The following is a 10,927-nucleotide window of genomic DNA, read 5'->3' as shown; positions in this document are numbered from 1 at the left end:
TTGCCAGAGATATATGACAAAGTTTCAACACATAAATTTTGAAGGTCCAGCTACCCTACTATTACCCACAAGGGTAAAGGAACAGCACCACTATCCAGATTTCAAAGAGACACCATTTTCCACACGCAACATCAGCTCCTCGAGTACCACAGATAACTTTGCCAAAGATCTCTGACAAAGTTTAGACACATAAATTTTGAAGGTCCAGCTACCCTACTATTACCCACAAAGGTAAAGGAACAGTACCACTGCTTGATAACTGGAAAGTCCATATGTGTGTCAATCTCTGTGCTCCGTGGCAAGGCAGACTGGTAAAAATGCCCAACCTTTACTCACATTCGAGAAAACACTTCCAACAAGATTGCTTGCTCAAAATCGAAGAGGCACCGCCCTCCGAATCTCGAGAACTAGACTCCAACAGGATTACTTGCTCAAAAATCGAAGAGGCACATCTCTCCGAATCTCGAGAGCCAGACTCCCAACATGATTACTTGCTCAAAAATTGAAGAGGCATCGCTCTTCGAATCTCAAGAGCCAGACTCCCAACAGAATTACTTTCTCAAAAATCGAAGAGGCACTGTTCTTCGAATCTCGAAAGCCAGATCCCCGACAGGATTGCTTATTCGAAAACCGAAAAGGCACCGCTATCCGAACTTCGAGAGCTAGATTTCCTTGGATAAAGCTTGTTTGTAATCTTTACACGCAACATTAGCTTTCCAAATACCACAGATAACTTTTTCAAAGTGCTCTGACAAAGTTAAAACACGTGAATCTTGCAGCTCCTACTACATTGCTATGACCGAGAAGGGTAAAGGAACAGCGTTACCACTCGCTATTGGGATAATTCCTATATATGTCGACCTTCATTCTCCACAGCCAGGCAGACTTGCAAATAAAAAAAAAGCTCAACTTTTCTTCACATCCGAGAGGGCACTCTCAGCAGAGTCTCTTGAAATACTCAGATTCTTTTCCCCCGATAATACCTCTGCAAATAAGCCACACCAGAGCAAGAATATCTTATATCATCAGGGTTAAAAGTAAGAGTATCCCATATCATGCTTTTTCCTTGTCTTTTCCTTTGGCATTGTTCTTACCTGCAAGACAAGGAGAAAGAAAGCAATAAGTCAGCACTTGGAATCAAGCTTCTAGTTAGAAACTGACTGCCTGGAACCCCTTGCCTGATTACTTACCTGGCATTGCTCTTGAGTACTCATCTTCAACATCTTATGCTTCCAGAGAATATACCACATCTACCTGAGGAACAGATAGGGTAAGTGAGAATGATACAAGGAAGCATGTGGAGACAAGCGTAACAGAACACATGCCTATATATCCACTACTTTGTCAACAGTAAAAGTATCCTATATCATCAGGGTCGAATGTACTCTAGATTTGATGGACTTGTTTTGACTCTCAAATTCTTGAGTCGGCCTTATACTCTGGAGGAAACCAGAAAACCTTCCAACCCAATTCAAGAATAAGCCTGTGGAAAGTTACTTCTTCAAAAGCAAAAGTATCTCATATCATCTCTTCTCCATTTGCTTTTCCTTATCCTTGTTGCTGTTTACGACACAAGGAGAATGAGAACAATCAACCGGAAGCCGAAGTCAAACCTCTGATCCAGGTTGCTTGCTTGGAAGTCTGATTGCTTACCTTGTCTGTTACATCCTTCGGCAAATCTCCTAGCTCGGCGACTTGGTGGACTCCTACTATAGGGTTTGTATTGCACTTGACCAAGCCCGAAACTACAAGTAAGCTTCAAGTGAAATTGATACATTACCTTGTGCATCTTCATCGGCTAAAGATACCACCCCTGGATGGAGGAAAAGTACTTCCAGAGAAGATGCCACATCTATATATGAGATAGATAAGGCAAGTGAAAATGATACCACACTTCGGTACTTAGAAGTTTCATGATTATTCAATGGCTTGGATCTTGCAAGTCCCCAACCGAAGAGCTTCCCTTACTCAAGAACTTAGGGGAGCATTGTTTGTACCATACTTAACCAATCCTGAAACTACTAAGCACCGGTCAACGTTATACCGTCAAGGACCCAGAAGAGTTTCCCTCCAACCAGGAGGCCAATCACAGCGCGACACGTGTTAACATTAGAAGCCAATCATAGCGCGACACATGTTAACATCAGAAGCCAATCACAACACGACACGTGTCAATATCAGAATGAAACTAGACACTCTCTTCTATAAATAGAGATCATTCCCTCACAATATTTCCTAATATCATTTTTACTAAATCATTCACTAGTACTCACTAAATGAGAGCTTGAACCTATGTACTTGTGTAAACCCTTCATAATTAATGAGAACTCCTCTACTCCGTGGACGTAGTCAATCTGGGTGAACCACGTACATCTTGTGTTTGTTTCCCTGTCTCTATCCATTTGCATACTTATCCACACTAGTGACTGGAGCAATCTAGCGAAGGTCACAAACTTAACACTTTATGTTGTACCAAAGTCTTCACTGATTTTGTGCATCAACAATATGCATAGACTACAACGTCACATCAAAACAGGCCAAAAGAGAGATGGCATGCAAAAGATAATGGTAGGTTCATAAGATTAATGAAAAGCCACCCATTTTAAGTGGTATGCTTCCATGTGGGCTAGCCCTTTTATTCGGTGAGAAAGTTATTCAATAGAGATATAAGTCCATCTACGGACTTTAAACATCATGGCATTCTTTTGTTGAGAAGGAAAATATTTGCAACATATATTTATTTGTAACTTCTGCCGAGAAGCTCCCACGCCCTTCAGTCGTTTCTATTAATCTCCTCAGTGTCTTCGGCTGATTTCAGCATCGCATTCGCCGAGAAGTGCTAGTTGCTAATCATTTCCGGTTCGACAATAACTCTGACTGGTTTTTTGGGGATTCTCGACCGAAAGACAAGGAAAATTGGTTGATACCTCATGTTCAACGGCGTTTGAGACTGATTGTTGAGTTTCTTTTTGCGGCCTAGCAGACGTATCCATTGCCATTTTGAGCAACCTAATTGTTCCGTTGACTGCACAACTGCAGGCTTCAAACAACAGACTGAAAGAGGATGATGCCTTGGGAATCAGGAACAACAGAACGTGCAGGACTCGCTGGATGTATAGTTGTGGAAGCAGATTAATTCGTGCATGGTTAGTGCTCCACTTTTCAGTTGTGGTGATAGAATGCAGATCGTATCAAATTCTGAGTTGTGAACTTGTTGCAAGCTTGGCACAAAGTGTCAAGACGACGTACTTTTATCGCGAAGCGAAATCATTTTCTACTGATTTGGTCGTATGAATTTGGTCATTCGGTCGCTGTGACTATAGTGAAGAGTTGTGAGTTTGACATCAGTTCAATGACCCAAAGTTGTTTGTCTTGATTAATGACATATTTCTCGGTCGAGAAAAGGCAGGTGGTGGGAGTTATTTGAAAATTCTTCGGCCCAGGTGAAAAGTTAAGCAGAAGTTGCCTGGGTGTATTCAGTGAGGATGCTTCGGTAGTGATTCAAGTTCAATATATTTTTTGGTGTCGATGTGCTCCTAATTGGCTGGAGAAAATTAATTTCCTTAACCATTCGGCTTACGAGCCAAAGCTCAAGGAAACTGAGGGGCAATGTTTGGACCCAAATTTACACCATCGGCCTGTGCAATCAAGGCCGTTGAGTAAGCACAATTGCACACTATCGGATGAAAAAGTGAAGATAATTTTGTTATTATTAAAGGATATTTTATAATCTTTTAATAACAAATTATCTTGATATTCTCTTATACGGGATAATAAGATGCAAATTATATCTTCAAGCAAGTAGTACAGTTCAAATGGACTTGGGATTCTTGTTATCAAATCGAAGCAGCATGATGCGTTTGATTAGAATTGTCAAGATGCATGGTCTTCATGTATGCGTGGGATGCCAAGATGAAATCAACAGGGAATGTCCCCTCATGTGTGTTTGGAGTCGGTCAACCATGCATATAGGTTATTTTGGATAATAGCGGTACCTGATGATCACAAAAAATAATGGAGTGGCATATTCTAGATTAGGATAATTATTAGCACATAAATATATGCTAATAATTAGCATATTCTTCAGGGATGAGCATGGCATGGGCTAAAGTGTTTAAACTTTGGCGATGCATGCACTTGGACGCAAATATGGGCACTAACATTGCATGGTTCCTCAAGATGCTATAGAAAAAGTTTCATGTGCGTGCAAATTGGTTTAATTCCATCAAATCCAACAGCCAATGGTTAATTGTCAAGCGGTCAATTAACGAATGGGATAACTATCAAGAGTTTTATTTGTATAAACTGCTTATCTTCAGAAGATTCAAGTTGTGGCCAGCTACAGATGTTCCGCGAGAAACTCAAGCAAATAGTGCTATAAATACATGAAGTTGTGCAACGTGAAGACCCTCTCCAATTCAACACACAAACTACCCAGTGCAAACTCTCGCTCTACGCGAAACATCTCAACAACCTTGAGATTTTTATTTTCTTTTTTTGCTGACACATCTTCAGTATGGATAAACAACATTGTGAAGGCAACCAGTGACATCTTCAGTTTGGATAAACATCACTGTTGCTGTAGAATCAGTCAGCCGCGAAGCACCTTCAGTTTGGATAAACAGTACTGCGACGAGGCTGACTGGTTATCTATCCAAGCCTTGGTTGAGAAGGATTTTCAAATCCATATTGGCAGAGGTTATCTCATCAACCTTCTCGGCGAAGTGAGGTGTTACCAGGTTATTACATTCGGCACCCTGAGAGCCGAATTTGATATTGAACTTCGCAGAACTAGCAGCGTTGTCTTCAAGCTCTAGAACCCGAAGGCCGAGGCATGTTCCTTCCTCGGCCGTAGTCGCGAGATTCAGAAGTCAGTAGCGCGCCCAACGCAACATCAACAAATTTTACTCACCGGCCGAGCTCGGCCATCGAATTGGCACGCCCCGCACACAACCGAATGACATAGTTAGCTTATTAATTACTTGGTATGCGCGTCACGTAGGCTTGGTAGTTTTTATGGTCAACAAATGGCTAATGGAGCAATCTGAAGAAGCTTCTCAAAACAGAAAGGACAAATAATTATGGAGGCAGGTTGTCGTAGACTACAACCGTGATTAGGTGACCAGTAACCTACCGCTAAACCAATTAGTTGAAGTATTTAACACAATGCACAAGCCTCTGTTTTCAACAAAATAAAAATAAGGTCAGTTGCTTAAAATTCAAACTTTAAATTGTTTTTTTCAATATCTTCTGTTAGCTACCTCGACATGGATCCAATTTTCGAGTCATTATATATCATATGCAGATTATTATTTATTGTAGCACCGAAGACGTATTCGTTAAACAATCAAACTATATTATTACAAAAATATATGAATAAGATACTCATTCGATTCTCATGGCATGCCAACACTCAAGCCCTAACAGATTATCCCATCATATCTCTACGACTCTAACCCTAACATACATTTTCTGTAGATGATTTACAAATTTGTTTGTACATCAATAATCATCAATTAGTAATTAAGCAAACCGGTGGAATTTTTTTTTACCTTGTAAGGCTTAATCAAGTTAGAGTATTCTGATTTCTCTCTACACTTAAGTTTGACCTTTTTCATAATTTCGATGAATTTAGTGCAGAATAGCATATATGTAAAACAAAACTGTCAAATAATGACATAAATATTATTTTTACCTAATTAACTTAATTAATGACGTGCATGTCATGCCATTCAGATCATCATATGATTTAGGTTACACGCACAAAACAAGTGTGGTGATATAATTTCTTAATACTATGCATTTCTCACCACGTACTAATCAGAAACTGAAGTAAAGGAAAGGAATATATATATTTCTATCTTAAAAAAAAATTGATGAGTAGATTAATGTAAAAGAGATAAAAGATAAATGCACGACACTTTACTTACCTAGACAAACGAAGAGCGAACCGTGAAAATAATGCGTCTTCCTTTTATCAGACGCAATGACATTCATCTTTCTATGCCTCACATAGTTCACGGTTGTTTTTTTGGTAAAACTTACAATAATAGCAGGAACAAAATCTTATTCTACTAAATTGGTCTGTTGTATGAATCTAAAAATGTCATTGCGCTCGGTTCTGCACCAAGTCTTTCGTTAGCTCTAAGTTTTCCATGTCTTTTTTTTAAAATTTTTTTTTAAGTCTTCCTCTATCCGTTTTATTTTGAGCATCTGTCTCATAAAAAAGTCACTTAACAGAACAAGCTTGACAATAGAAAAAGTTTTGTTCACAGACCAACTGCAAAGAAAAGTATTTTCGACGTGCTTAATATTTTCCTAATTATATTACCTTAAAGTAAAAAGAAGGTAATCACTTTAGTAATGCGAACACTAAATCACTAACATTTTGCTTTAGTAGCAAAACCTGTAAAAATAAAATTCAGTTTAAGGGGAGTATTATTTGTTGAGATGGCTGGCTATCTTGCCATGCAGGTTCATGACGTAGCAAAACCAATAATTGGTGGGTCCCAAAGCTTCTTTTATCATAATCCTGTACTACCCAATTTTGATCCATTTACTTTTGTTATCAACTTAATTAATATTGTAGTTCTTTCATTTGTTTTATATATATGTGTGCGCGCCCGCATGCATGCGCATGTGTAAATTAAATGACATGAAAATTGATAATTAGATTATTACTTAAATATTGATTAACGTACTTACTTTTTATTGGTAGCACATTATTTAGTCTACCTAGCATTACTGTATATAATATATATAGTATATATATTATAATATTATTAGCAGGAGCAAGAGAGTTCGAAACTATTACAATATTTAGGGGAGGGAGGAGTTTCAAACCCAGGATGCCTAGGTAGAAACTCAACACCATACCCACTAAGATATTGGACCACATACAGATTTGTTTTATATTTGATTACTTGTAATTTTTATTCACATGTTTTTTTTTTTTGTTAAAAAAAAAAACCATATCGAATGACACTCATCTTTATCTTACCACTTGAAGAAATGTGGTCACTTGTTAATTTACTAGATTGATTCAGATTCACAGTTTAAAAATAATTAGATTATAATTATTTAAATTGTTTTTTTTTTAGATTAAAAAGTTTAGGGGGAGGAAAGGCTACTCCATTTTAGGGCAAGTACATACCACAAGTCTCTTTGATGACCTGCATACCAAAGAAACTACGGATGATTTGTGATTACTCGTGGGGAACCAAAATTCTGATAGTTTACATCAATGGTATTGCCTAAAATAGGTAATCTTCTTGGAAAATGCTGAAGGAGGTGGAGGCCCTTTTATTGGAGACCCCTTCTTTGATTTTTACAAATCGTCCACTAAGATAGATTGTTGGCAGCATGATTCGAACCTAGATATTGGTCTAACAAAGAGAAATATATATTACCAACTCAACTAACCCTGCCTATTTTATTGTTTTAGCAAATGATGCAAACTTGATATTCATATCAAACAAATCTTCTATCATTTGAGAGAAAAAAACATAATATTAAAATTGTATATAAATACTTGACGGTGATATTATTTTCGTTACCCGTCTCCCTCTCTCTAGGTCGGATCCATTGTGTTCATGAAGTTGAGAACGTCACGTTTATTAATTTGAAGCTCAAAAGAATACCCAATTTCTCATCACGTCCAATGGCTTTGCTTATTTCCTTTTAGAAAGTATTGAATAAGAATGGCCACTTGATTACCAGATACGTACAAACGATCAACTTAGCTTTTTTCAAAAGCACAAGCCAATATCTAACAAATTTATCCAATAAAACTGCAAATTTGCAACTGTGTGGTGATGATCAAAAGGATGATAACATGAAGATGAAACCTCAGTTCCATGACCAAATTGCCTATAGATGGGATCTTTGTACATTTTACTCGGTTAAGCCCAATAATTTCACTTATTTTCGATAGATGTATAATATAATCCCAATAATTTCACTCAGTTTGATAAAATGTCTCACAAAATTTATTTTTGTAAAAGTCTCTTTATAAACATCTAATAACACAAATTAAAACTTCGATCGCATAAAATTGTACGCTAGATTACACATAAAATTGTCTTTGTGAGTGGGACCTTAAGCCCATTTTATATTGCTCTCATACAAATGAAACATAAGTTTCAATGATAAGGCAAAGCGTTTAAGGTTCACCAAATTAACAAATGGCAAAAGGGCCGAGGCAGGCTGTTTCTGTCTTGTTTTGGATGAGTTTGCCACGTTTCGTGAAGGTCAATATTGATTGGCGGTTATCCAAACTTGTAGTTTTTTATGTGCCCCATGGGTTCCAAATATGTCTTAGTAGTCGGTTCATAACTTCATATGGGACCTTTGAAGGAAACTTTGTGGTCATTTGTGAAGAGATAAGGCGTTAGTGTTGCCTCCTCACGTAAAGAGTCACCTCACCAAACCCTAATGAGTGTGCTCATCTGATCTGATCCGTCTCACCACAAAACGACTTCACGATTTTCTACATATATTTTTTTGTACGTGTATTATATTTTTGGTGGTGATAGTGTTTATATTAATATTGTGTGAGAAAATAGAACCAAAAAGAAAAGAAAATTAAAGTTACGAAAAAAAAAAGATAAATAAAGAAAAAAAAGGACCTCTCATCTAGAAGGGTTTTTAATTTATAGCTTTGGTAGTTCAGTTCTTGATAATAATTTCTTCATGATGCATTCTTATCAGAATCGAGTTTGAAGGAGGACCACAAGAGTCAAATTTTCAATATCATGACTCACGAGTACTCTTATGATGCGATAAGAAGTCATATAAATTAGCTAAAATGATGTGTATTAGCAGAAGCCATCGAATTTTAATGTTTATCGCTTATATCATGTTATCCTCATAATCTGGTTTGGACAACCACTAAACTATACTTTAATAAAATACGAAGTTAAGTCAAGTTCATTAATCAAAACAATCATATAATATAACAAGCATGCAAACGTAATATGCAATTATCAAGTAACAAATTAAGGTCTCTAAAAAAGTCAGTTTAACTTGTTACGTCGTCAAATTGACAATCTTACATATGAATAACTGATATTAGATTCGTATGTTATGTTGTCGCATATTTTTTTTATTTAAATTTTTTGACGTATGATGTTAATCTGATAATTTAGTGTCATAACATGCAAGATTTATCTCGTCATGTAGAACACCAATTTGGACATCCACATCTCTGCCGCCCATGTCAATTTTAATACAAAAAAATTATTTGGCTAGAATCGTTGATACATAATATTATATTCCAAAGTCTAATGACAAAGGTTTTTGTGGTTCTTTCAAAGGATGTCAAACTGCAAAGGGGGCAGAAACGGTTGAAAACGGCAACAGAAGTATGCGACAATGATGTATTGATTTAATCAAAACGTAACAAACAAATTTATCCTTAGTGCATAGTTAATGATTTGATATTTTGTCATTTGACTTGCCAACTATTTCTAATTAGTATTAGGTACGCTGATTGAAGTTTTAACCACTCTTAATAGAATTCTTTGGTAAAATATCATGACCCATAACCTTAATTAAATTTCTCCATTCTTGGTTAGTTATACGATAATCTAGCTGCTCAACTTTCCTAAATGACATTGAAAGTTGAAACCACTTCACTCCAAATTTCAATCCATTTATTCAACTAACTTCACATCCTATCTATTTTCACTGCCCCATATAAAGTTTTACAGGTATACAACTAGGGTTTTTTGTTTTAAACCAAAAAATATATTTTTCCTTATAGGAGAGAAGTTGGCTACTTGGTTAAACCCCTCCATGTCATGCTTTTGTTGGTTGCGTTGGGACCGGACCTCTGTCACAAATATGGTCTTGTTGAAATTGGATCGCAACCAACCAAGAACCAAAAGCAACCACCAGCTGGGGGGACCTGGCAGAGGTAATGGGTTCAGCTAGCTAGCCAATATCTTCCCATTCACCAAACTCACGACTTGTCCCCTTTTGTGACATGCATATGTTGCGTACGTAAACCACTCTCTGGTAGGTAATTCTGAGCTGAATAATACAACTTTTATTAACGGTATGCAGATGATTGATTTTTAGAAGAAAAGGACACTTTTATTCAGTCCAAGTTTCCAAGTCATGCAGAAAAGAGAGACTTCTTTTCATTATCTATGTATCTCGTCATTTGATAAATTCGGCACACAAACAATGCATGTACCTATGAATATGACGAACATAATATATATTTGTGTATGTATTTATTATCCAATCTTATTATGTTAAACCCAATCCTTTTACAACAGTGAATGACCCCACTTTTCCTCTTCATGAATTCGGGTTCCAGGGCTTTCGCTAGAGACTGGATCCTACATGAGGGTGACATATCAAGAGAGACAGGAGGAGTTAGCTAGTCTATCATGTTGCTCAATTAACAACTTGGGATATGCTTAAATATTAATATAAAGAGGTACTTGATAGTAGCACTTTTTGAAAACCAACTGAATACTAGAAATAGAGAAGAGTGCGATTTGTGACATCGAATAGTGTTGTTCATTGCCAACAAAAAGCGTTAATCACTTATTACATGCGCGCATGAACAACTGTGAACCGTTGATTGATGTGAGTCTCATGATAAGTCTCATTCTAAACAATGTTTAAGAATAATCTAAGTGTGTGTGATGGTCTACAAAAGCAAGAACTTTTGTCCTATTGTATTATTTGTCACATGTTATAGCATTCCTAATGAGTGATGGCAGTATAAATCTCTAAACATGTAATATGTTGATGAACAAATGCTATAAAGCTTGAAATTCGCTTCAATTTATCTAAATCCCAAGCATATTGGCCTAGCCTTGTTAGACGTACGTGCATAATTTAATTGGGTTCCTATATATAACACAATGTGGCCTTTGTTCCCACTTCTCTACGCTCCTACCAGGCCCATGTA

This window comes from Malus domestica, chromosome 15 (assembly GCF_042453785.1).
Source record: "Malus domestica chromosome 15, GDT2T_hap1".
Classification (NCBI taxonomy): Eukaryota; Viridiplantae; Streptophyta; class Magnoliopsida; order Rosales; family Rosaceae; genus Malus; species Malus domestica.
The sequence above is the reverse complement of the archived record's forward strand: the minus strand, read 5'-3'. Positions refer to the sequence as shown.